The sequence below is a fragment of the Fukomys damarensis genome, unplaced genomic scaffold (genome assembly GCF_012274545.1).
Source record: "Fukomys damarensis isolate Sample0158 unplaced genomic scaffold, DMR_v1.0_HiC HiC_scaffold_3, whole genome shotgun sequence".
Classification (NCBI taxonomy): domain Eukaryota; kingdom Metazoa; phylum Chordata; class Mammalia; order Rodentia; family Bathyergidae; genus Fukomys; species Fukomys damarensis.
The window spans coordinates 16,872,924-16,884,170 of record NW_022900915.1 but is presented as its reverse complement, the minus strand read 5'-3'; the positions used below and the strand labels follow the sequence as shown (position 1 = coordinate 16,884,170).

General features: G+C 37.5%; 1 protein-coding gene and 1 long non-coding RNA gene across 3 annotated transcripts in view; both read left to right on the top strand.

The window, feature by feature from the left end:
* Window positions 1–11,164, top strand: part of LOC104855054 — a 15,474-nt gene extending 4,310 nt beyond the window's left edge. Inside the window, exon 3 of the long non-coding RNA XR_778298.2 lies at window positions 10,979–11,164. This is a non-coding gene — a long non-coding RNA (uncharacterized LOC104855054). The remainder of the gene's footprint in view (window positions 1–10,978) is intronic.
* LOC104855134 (ankyrin repeat and KH domain-containing protein 1) overlaps window positions 1–11,247 on the top strand; it is a 126,748-nt gene that overhangs the window by 10,577 nt on the left and 104,924 nt on the right. The gene's annotated exons all lie outside the window — the stretch shown is intronic.

The following is an 11,247-nucleotide window of genomic DNA, read 5'->3' as shown; positions in this document are numbered from 1 at the left end:
TTTTTTTTTTTTTTTTTTAGACAGGGTCTCACTATGTAGTTCAGGCTGGTTTTGAACTTACTGATAGCCCAGGCTGGTCTTGAACTTGCAACTGTCATCCTGATTCACCCTCTGAAGTGCATGTATTACAGGTGTGCACCATGCTAAGCTTGTTTAAGAATTCTGGTTGCTATTTTAAAGTAGAATTATTTATTTAGAGCCTGTCATTTGTTAAACTTTATACCAAGCTTTAGAATTACAAAGAAGAAAAAAATGTGTTTGCTGCTTTTTTAGACATCAGACTTTTCAGGAATATGAATATTTCAGAGAATAAGAAAACAGGATAAATTGTTCAAACTATATTTTGACAGAGGGCAAGTGAGGATAAGGTTGGAAAGCCAAATAAATCCTAAATAGTCTTGTATACCATACTAAGGAATTTGGATCCTTTAACAGAGGAGTGGGAAAGATTTAGAATGCTACCAAATTCCTTTCAGATATTAATAAATTATATTTGACTGCTCCAGTCATTGTAAACTGTTTTTTTTTGAGACGGTCTCACCGTGTAGTTCAGTCTAGCCTCGAACTCACAGCAATCCTCCTGCCTCAGCCTCCCAAGTGGTAGGTTTATAGGATTACAGTACCACCACATCTGGCCTGTGTACTTTAATTGAATAACCTCATTTAAGTTTTTCATGGTTCTCTGACAGTTCAAGGTAGAAATTTAATGTATGGATCATTGCCCCGTATTAGTTGGATGATTTTCATAAAGGTTGTCTTCAGGCAATGAATGGGCTTTAAGTGTCAGGTTTAAAGGGGCAGTGATTTAAAATTAAAAGCATACATAGTCCATCATCAAAAGATCATATCTGAGCAGAACTGAAAGTGTTCTATGAATTTCTCCAAGTGTGTCCTGCTGCAGGTCTTTGACATTTGCAGTTCCTTCTATTGGGAGCATTCTCTGAGATATCCATGTGGCTCCCCTCTCACTTTTAAGAGCTACTTTCTAGTTGGAAATAGTTTTTCCAACTATTTTCTTTTTTTTTTTTTTTTTTTTTTTTTTTTCTGTTATCAGGAATTGAACTCAGGCTGGGGATTTAGCTTAGTGGTGCTGTGCCTGCCTTGTAAGTGCAAAGTCCTGAGTTTGATCCCCAGTACCAAAAAAAAAAGAAAAAGAAAAAAATTAAAAAAGAATCAAACTCAGGACCTTGGGCTTGCCAGGCACGTGTGGCATCACTGAGCTAAATCCCCAGCCCTCCATTTTCTATTATATATATTTTCCGTAAATTTCTCAGGTTCACCTCATTCCCCCTCCACCTTTATCCTTTTTTCCTTCACCTTTAGTGTTGCCTATATCTGGTAGTTACTTTAGTGAGACTTCAGAGCACATCTGCTGCTGTTTCCCACCATATATACTGAAGTAATTCTTTTCTCTATATCTTTACTGCGTCTGCTGTAAATCAGACATCATATTTCACTTCTACTATTGCAGTAACGTCTGGTTGTTTCTACTTACCTCCAAGCTTATTCTTAAGTTCTTTCTTCCCTGAAATAAAGAGTAAATTCTTTAATGCCAGTTCAGTTATGTCACTTCTTTGGCTAGAATCCTTCCTATTCCTTTGTTAAAGGATCCAAATTCCTTGTTGTGGAATGCAAGATTATTTAGGGTTTGGCTTTTATGTAGCATTCTAACCTTATCTTCAATGTCCTCTATTTGCTCTATTTCTTTCTTTTCTTTTTTTTGGTGTGTGTATCATGGTCTTGCTATGTATTCAAGGTTGACTTTCTCACTATGTAGCCCAGGCTGGTCTCCAATTCACAGTGATCTTCTAGGTTGCTGGTAACACAGGCATGTGACACCATGTCAGGCCATACTAAATTGCTATAGTTCTGTGAGTATGTCAAGCTATTATATGGTCTGGTTATATATGGTTCTACTACTTTGATTTCTAGAAATATAATAGCTATGTTGAGTATTTGTTGTCCATTGAGCTAAATATACTAAAACGAACCTTACAAGTACCACGTGAAGAAAATAATGTTATTCCCAATTTAGAGATGAGGAAATTGAAGTTTGCAAAGAGTCTATACATTTAGTAATGACGCAGTCAGGACTTGAATCCAGGTCTCTTTGGACTCTAAAGCTGTGTTTGTAACTAACTTACAAATTAACTTACTTCTTTCTCCCTCCCTTCTTATTTTAGAAGTAGGGTATCATTATGTTGCCCAGGTTGATCTTGAATTGGTAGGGTAGGCTCAAGCAGTTCTCTTACTTCAGTCTCCCAAGTAGATGGGACTATATAGCTAGTGCTTCTCTTCCTGGCTATAACCACTATTCTAATACTGCTGTTAGCTACTGTCCTACTTTCCTATCCTAAGGGATACCTTTTCGTTTTGAGGTTTCATCTCTGAATTCCTTCATTACTGCCCAGTTTGAGTTAAACATCCCCACCTTTGTTTTTCCCTGCTTTCTGTATATACCATAACTATCTTTTGTAGCATTTGTAATTCTTTGTTACATTTATTTGATTATAGATCTTCTCTTCATGAGCAGGAAGCAGCCGTTAGTTATTTTTGTATTCCTGGTATAGTGTCTGGTTCAATAAGTAGTGAATGAATATATGTGTAATGCTTAACATGTACAAGTTACCTGTATAATGGATTCTACAGTATTTTTATGGAATGGAGAGTAAGAGATACAATCCTCAGGCAAACTGACCTTAATAGCAGTAGTAGTACTATTAGTAGTAATAATAGCTAATATTTTTTGAACAATTACCATGTGTTAAACACTGTTGTGCAAATTTATATGTAATTATATTGCTTAATTATCAGTAACCCTGTGTTGTAGTTACTGCTATAATTGGAAAATAAGGAAAATGAAGCTAAAAGAAGTGAGACGAGTCAGCCAAGGTCACCAAGTAGTGAGCACATATAAAAATATTCATTGCTCTTAATTATTGTACTGTTTTCACTGTATTTGTATTAACTGAAGGCTTCTGAGTGTTTGAGACTCTTTTGGACTTAAAATTGTTTCTTTGGTCTACTTAATGTTCATTTTAAAATTTAAGATAATAAGCAGAAGTCAGAACTCATGTCTTGCCTGCCTCCCTCCCTCCCTCTTTTCCCCTCTCCTCCCCTCCTTGTTGTATTGAGATGGGATCTCACCATGTAATCCAGGCTGGCCTTGGACTCACTGTGTACTCACTGTGGCCTGGAAGTTGGAGTGATCCTCCTGCCCCAACCTCCTGAGTGTTGGGCTCATAGGCGTGTACCACCATGGCTGGCCAGGACTTCTTTCTAACCTCAGCTTTACTCATTTATTATGATAGGGAAAATATAGAGTAATGTTTTTTCTTTCAACATTAAGATTTCCCTAACCTTGATTGTCAGGCACTTCATTCCTTGTTACTTTTCTGATAAGTATTTGAGCAGTTTTTTTTAACCTTTTTATTATTTTTTATTAATGGTAGTCTATTATTTTACAGAAGCCATGGCGATCTATCTAGCTCAGTGCCGCCACCTGCCTTGCAAACGCAAGGTCCTGAGTTTGATCCCTGGTACCAAAAAATAAAAAATAAGTAAAGAAGACATGATAGGTTTTTTTTTTTAAGCCTGTTTTTGTACAGATTTTAAAAGATAATAGATTCTGTATCAAAACTATACTTGAGCAATGAAATTTTTGACCAGACATGGTGGTGCATGCCTATAATTCCAGCACTTGGGGAGGCTGAGGCAGGAGGATTGCCACAAGTTTGTGAGTTCAGGGCCATCTTGAACTACAAAGCAAGACCCTGTCTCAATAAATAAATTAATTTTTAAAAAGAAATAAAAGTTTAGGAGTTGAGCAAAGTGCAATTTTTCAGCTTTATGATTAGGAGGCCTAATCATATAATTAGGAGATGTAGCTCAGCAGCAAAGTACTGGCCTGGCAAATTTGAGGCTCTGAGTTTGATTCCCAGTAACATTAAAAAAAAAAAAATATATATATATATATATGATTAGGAAAAGCATAATGATTATCTCTTGTGCTGTAAATCTGAAAACACCATTGTGTGTGTGTGTGTGTGTGTGTTTGTGTGTGTGTGTATGCACTTATAATTCAAATTGACTTTACTCAGGAAATAAGACCAAGACACAAGGGCTAAGGGTGCCTTATGGGCCAGTTCTTGAGGAGACCCAGTGGCTGCCAGGCCCCAAATTTGAAGTCTCACAGTGTCTTCACCCTGTGAAGGTGCAAAGCTCAAGGACTTTCTACAGAGTCTTGCAGTCCTCATCACTTCTGTGAGCTGTCTTTATCTTCTTTAATTCCTTCTGTAGGTATGACTGGGGGACTGCAACCTCCTTGACCTCTAAGAGGTTGTTGTGATGTAGTTGGCATAAGTAAAGCTTGGTGACAGATCACTCAAAGGTAAAGTGGTTACCTGTGTAGGTCAGGAATAGAAAAAAGTTTGTTTTTTTGTTTGTTTGTTTGTTTTGAGATCAGATCTCACTGTGTAGTTCAGGCTGTGAACTCACTATATATAGCCCAAGCTGACTTCAAACTCCCATCGATCCTCCTGCCTCACCCTTCCAAGTGCTGAGAGTGTGGGCATACACCACCATACCAAGTTATATCTTAGTACTTTTTGCTGGTTATTCTGTCAGTGATGCAGCACTTTCAGGTTCTCACAGATATTACGAACAATTCTTAGATTATAGGTTGTTTCAAATATGCCACTAAAACTTATTGCACATGAAGATAGGATTGGTATTACTTCATTGCTGAATTCTGGCTCTAGGCTCCTCCTGCTCCTCAGGCAACACCACTGGCTCAAGGTTCCCAAGACAGTTTTCACATGCCACTCTCTCCAGGTAGTTTGTCTTCTTGTCATTCTTCTGCCATTTCATTCCTTTTTGGGAATAAATTCACTTTCCTTTTTCTGTTCTGCCTCAGCACTATTTCTTTGGCTACCCCTGGATTCTCCAATCAGCTAATCCTGGCCATCTCCTCTTCACTAGCACTGCACCAAGCCCAGTGTATTTTAGGGGTTTTTCTGGTTACCAGGAATCACACTCAGGTCCTTGTGCTTGCAAGGCAGGCGGAAGAACCACTGAACTAAATCCCCGGCCCAGTATTTTTTGAGAATAGGAGTTTGTAGGATTGAAATTGAGAACATATTTTTCCTTCTAGAAGGAAGCTTCAAAAGCTTTTGAGTTAAATGTATACAGCTTTTTCAACCCAGGTTTTGTTTTTTGTTTTTGCATTTTGTTTTGGTCAGTATTGGGGATTAAGCTTACAACCTTTTCAGTGAGCTATATCGTTAGCTCATTTTTTATTTTGGCAGGGTCTCACTAAGTTCCCCAGGTTGGGCTTGAATTTTAGACCCTTTTCCTCAGCCTCCTAGAGAGCAAGGATTAAAGGTGCCCTCATGCCCATCTTCATCTCAGTATTTCATGGTATAACTGATGACTTTTTTATATCAGCCAGACTCATTCCTCATTCATTATTTGGTGTTCTAAATTACAACTGTATTACTTTTGACAGGAAAAAAAGGCGGGGGGGGGAATCTTGGAGTATTAGGTGGATGTTTTGGAGCACCATGTTTTTTGCAAAAAGGAATTGCTATATCCTCCCAGTAATTCTCTTGGAGCATGGGTCTATGCTTTTTGCTGTTCTGAGTCGAAATATTAAGCCACCAGTATTCTAAAATGGTGGAAATACTGCTTTTGACTTAATAGAATGCTTAGTTGGGTGGGCAAAGGTATGTTGACTATCCAAATATAAATGAAAGAAAAAGAAGTACATTTCAAACATATTTTCAGATTTTAAACTGTTCTATTTACGTCCCTATTTTAAATAATCTGAGCTCAGTTTCTTAAGGGAACTTCCTTGAACTTTCTCATAGCCCCAGCTGTAATTTGTGGGACTGGTGTGTATGTGCATGGTGAGGGGTGCTGGGAGTTAAACCCAAGGTGTCACATGTTAGGCAAATGCTCTACCATTGAGCTACACTCTCAGCCCATTGTGATGTTATACTTAAAGCCCATCAGAATGGAAACACATTAAAAATTTCATAATCCATTTGTCTATTAGAAGAGACTTCATGAAAAATAATGTCCAGTGGCTCCTAGGGCACTTTTTAAAATTAGGATATATTTGTAGTACATAATGGTTATATTCCTTGTGGGGCATTTGTATATGTATATAACACATCTTAATTCTTTTTTCATCCCCCTTTACTTCCCTTCCTGTCCTCCCTCTCCATCTCTTGTTCTCTTCCCTTTTGCAAAAGATTTATCTCCTATTTCCTATTATCTTTTATTTTGCCCTTTATTTATATTTTGGGTTTTTCATATCAGAGAAACAATGGAATATTTAAACTTGTGTGTCTCATTTATTTCACTTAACATTGTAGTCTCAAGTTGCATCCATTTTTCTATAAATGACTCAGAGTTTATCCTTTCTGGCAGAGTAGTACTTCAGTTGTGTATAAAGACCACACTTTATCCATTCATTTGTTGATGGACATATAGGCTGCTTTCAAGATTTAGCTATTGTGAATTGTGTGGCTATGAACATAGGTATGCCTGTGTCACTGTCATATGTCTTTAACTCTTTCAGGAAGATACTTAGAAGCTGGGTCAAATGGAATTTCCTTTTATTTTTTTGAGGAATCTCCATACTGATTTTAGTAGTGGTTGTACTAGTTTACATTTCCATTAACAATGTAGAAGGGTTTCATTTTTCCCCAAAGCTTTGCCAGCATTTGTTAGTATTTGATTTTTTATTTGATGATAACCATTCTTTCTGGAGTCAGATGGAATCTCAGTATTGCTTTAATTTACATTTCTTGAATGGCCAAGGATGTTGAACGTTTTTTCATGTATTTATTGGCCATTTGTACTACTTCTGAGAAGTGACTATTCATTTCATTTGCCCATTTTTTGATTAGGTCTTTTATTTTGGGAGAGGGTCTAATTTTTTTGAGTTCTTTATATATTCTAGCTATTAGTCCTTTGTTTGAGGAATAGCTGGCAAATTTTTTTTTTTTCCCATTCTGTAGGTTGTTTCTTCACTCTGTTGGTTGTTTCTTTTCCCTTGCAGAAGCTTTCTAATTTGATATAATCCCATTTGTTTCTTGGTGTTAATTCTTGTAGCATTGGGGTTCTGTTCAGAATGCCCTTGTATACAACCTGTGTCTTCCAGCAGATAAGTACTTCTTTTTAACATTTACATCTTTTATCCATTTTGATTTTATAGAGATACAGTGAGAGATGTGAGACTAGACTCAATCTTCTGCATGTGGCTAGCCAGTTTTTCCAGCACCATTTTTAAAGGACCTGTCTTTCCTTTAGTGCATGTTTTTGGCTTCTTCATCAAAGATTAGATAGCTGAATGTGCCTGGGGTTGTTTCTTCTTCCTTTGTTCTGTTCCACTGTTCCATATGTCACTTTTTGTGCCAGTCCCATGCTGTTTTTATTACTGTAGCTTTGTAATATAACTTGAAGTCCAGGATTGTGAAGCTTTCTGCCCAGGATTGGTTTACTCTATTGGATCTCTTCTGGTTCCATGTGAATTTTAGGATTGTTTTCTTTAGTTCTGTGAGGATTGTTTCTTTAATTCTGTTAAGTCTGTATATCAGTTTTTTTTTCTTTCAGTTTGGAAGTATGACCATTTTGACAATATTGGTTCTACCTATCCAGAAACAGGGAGTATATTTCTGTTTTTTGATGTTCAGTGCCACCCCCTCCTTCCCTCCTTCTTCTTCCTCCCTCCTCTCTATGCCTGCCTGCCCCCCCTCTCGACAGGGTCTTGCTGTATAGTGTTAGGGTAGTCTTGAACTCACTATGTAGCCTAGTGAGGCCTTGAACTCATGACAGTCTTCTTGCCTGAGCTTCCCAAGAGTGGGATTATAGGTATGTGTCACACACTCACCGGATCTCCTTTTTGATATACTGTAGTTTTCATTGTAGAGGTCTTTCATTTCCCTTAATTTCTAAGTATTTAATTTTTTTTTTTTTTTTTTAGACATACTCTCATATCTAGTTTGGGTTGGCCTTGTGCTCACTGTGAGCCCAGGTTAGCCTCAAACTTGCAGGGATCCTTCTGCCTTACTCTCCCAAGTGCTGGAATTACAGGCGTATGCTACCACACCTTAGTTTTTGGTTTTTTGTTTGCTTGTTTGTTTTGGGGGAGACAGGGTCTCACTATGTAGTTGAGACTGACCTGGAACTCACTAGTAGCCCAGGCTGGTCTCGAACTCACAGCGATCCTCCTGCCTCAGCCTCCCAAGTGCTGGGATTACAGACGTGTGCCACAACACCCGGCCACACCTGTCTTAGTATTTAATTTTTCTTGATGCTGTTTCGAATACTGTTATTTTCCTAATTTCTTTTTTGCTGACTTCATTTTTTTTTTTTTTTTTTTTTTTTTTTTAGTAACATTTTTTGTATGTGTTGTGTTTGTATCCTGTTACACTACTAAATTTGGTTATTAATCCTAGGAGTCTTTTGGTGAAATTTTTGTGGTCTTTTATTTGTAGGATCACATCATCTGCAAATAATGATTATTTGACTTTTTCCTGTTCATACCCTTTTATTTCTTTTCTTGGCTAATCTGGTTAATGTTTTGAGTTACTGAATTTTGAGTTACTGAGCAGAAGGGGTGATAGTGGACATCCTAGTCCATCTTGTTCCTGATTTTAGGGGGAATACTGAACCCCCATTTAATATGATGTTGGCAGTAGGTTAGTCATAAATGGCATTTATCAGATTGAGATAAGGTCCTTTTGTACCTATTTTCTTTAGGGCTTTATCATGAATGGATACTGGGTTTTGTCAGAGGTTTTTTCCACATCTGTTGGGATGCTCAATATGATTTTTGTCTGTTAATGTGATGTAATAGATTTATTTATTGATTTGCATATGTTGAACTACCTTACATTGCTTGGATGAAGCCTACTTGGTCATGATGTATGATTTTTTTGATGACTTGTTGCATTCTGTTTGCCAGCATGTTGTTAAGTGTCTATTACAGAGATTGGCTTGTAGTTCTCTTTTTTGGTTGGGTCTTTGTCTGATTTTGGAATCAGGGTGATGCTAGCTTCTAGGAATTTTTTTAAACTTATATTTGAGAGCTAAAAGTATTGTCCTTTATTTGCTCCCTGCATAGTAAAACATGACTAGAAATATATAAACAAAATGTATAATGTTTATGTTTTAAAATAGAATATTTTTCTTACTAATTTAATTTCTTTTGGCCCTAATTGTTTCTAGAAACAGCCTGAAAATAACAATTGGCTATTGGTGTGAGTTTTCTTTATTTTACTATTGGAAGACTTAAACTACATTAGTATATTTAAAGGTTTAAATATAGCACTGCTTACTTAATACTTAATAGAAATTGTTTTCAGGTGGAAGTGAGTTTTGGTCAAATCATAGCTATATTAATTTTTTTTCTTTGATTTTTGTTTTTGTACTTGGGATGGACCCAGGGCCTTCTCACTGACTTACATCCCCAGCCGTTTTTTTTTTTTGAGACAGAATCTTGCTGAGTCACTAAGTTGCTTAGGCTAGACTTGAACTTGAGAGCCTACTGCTTTAGCCTCAAAGAATGCTCAGATTACAGGCTTGCACCACCAGGCCAGGGTAATAAATGATTATTTAAACTAAGTTAAAAAAAAAAAACAAACTAGGGCTAGGGATTTAGCTCAGTGGTTCTGCCGCATGCTTCGCAAGTGCAAGGTCCCGAGTTTGATCTCCAGTACCAAAAAACAAACAACTAGGTTTTGGCCAAGTTGACTAACTAATCTAGGTTTTAAAAGTCAAAGGTCCACAGGCTGGCTATGGCCTGTTTGGAGCCAGACTGGATAGTAGGAGAGTGACAGGCAAGCAAAGCTTCATCTATATATGCAGCTGTTCCCCATTGCTCGAATTATTGCCTGAGTTCTACCTCAACATTAAATTGTCATAGGAGCATGGTCCTTACTGTGAACTCTGCAAACCGGGGGAGGGTCTAGGTTGCATGCACCTTTGAGTTACCCTGAAACTTGTCCAGGGAAAAATTGTCTTCCATAAAACCGGTACTTGGTGCCAAAAAGGTTGAGGACTGCTGTTTCAGTTGATAATACTTGAGTTTGGTTAATCTCCTTTGGTGATTGTTTCCAGCCGGTGGTTCATTTCTGAAATGTCAAAAAGGGATAGAAATAGGGCAAAATGCTGTCCCCTTTCTGTTTTCTCCTGTATTTCAGTTGAAGCAAGAAACTACATTCCTTTTGTAAAAGGAGAGAGAGAGAGAGAAGGACTTGAGAAGACAAAAAATGTTTAGCCTTTAGCATTTCTGGAGCGGTTACTTACCAGGGAAAAACAGGTAGTTTAGGGAGGCATATTCCTGCCCACTGTTTTCCCTTCCTCTTTTGTTCTTGTACCTAATTAGAGATGGGGAAAAAAAAAGATTCTACCGTGTTTAGAACTTAAAATAAACCTCATCACTAGCAAAAGCAGTATTTTTACAGGTGGATTTATTTATTTGCTGTTGAATGAGGCTGCTGGATGCAGATGAACTATGTCTTGTTATCATTAGGCAATAAGGAAATTGCTGTGATCCTTTAGATATACATAAGAACGTATGAGGCTTTGTTTGTTTTTTGGTTTGGTTTTTTGAGACAGAGTCTTGCTCTGTAGTTCAAGCTGTCTTTGAGCTCGCTATGCAGCCCAGGCTGGCCTTGAACTAAGAGCTGTCCTGCTTCAGCTTTCTGAGTGCTGGGATTACAGAGGTGCGGCACCATGCCCAGCTCCTATGAGGCTTTTATATTCCTTTCCAAGATGAAGACTAATTTAATTAGATATATCATCATATTTGGCTTATCTGTTGTGTACTGTGATATATTACATCACCAAGTTTATTTTAAATAATGCAAAGTTGGTCATACTTAATATTTCTGTGTAGCTACAAATGATTTCCATCTTGGTTGGCCAGACATATGTTGAGATAATTCTCTTGCAATCTGAATTACAGGAGTATATCTTGCAGAGAGTGGTGGCACACATGTGTAATGCTAGCACTCTAGAAGGCTGAGGCAGGAGAATTGCCAAGCCTGAGCAACTTTTCGAGATCCTGTCTTAAACAAAGAAAGGTTGGGATGTAGCACAGAGTGAAGGCCCTGGGTTCAAGTCAAGTACTGAAAAAAAAGTATTTATCAGAAAGTTTATCAGGTAAGATACTTAGGTGCTGCCAAGAACAATCCACCAAATTTTTACAAAGTAATAGTCATAACTGGGTATTGT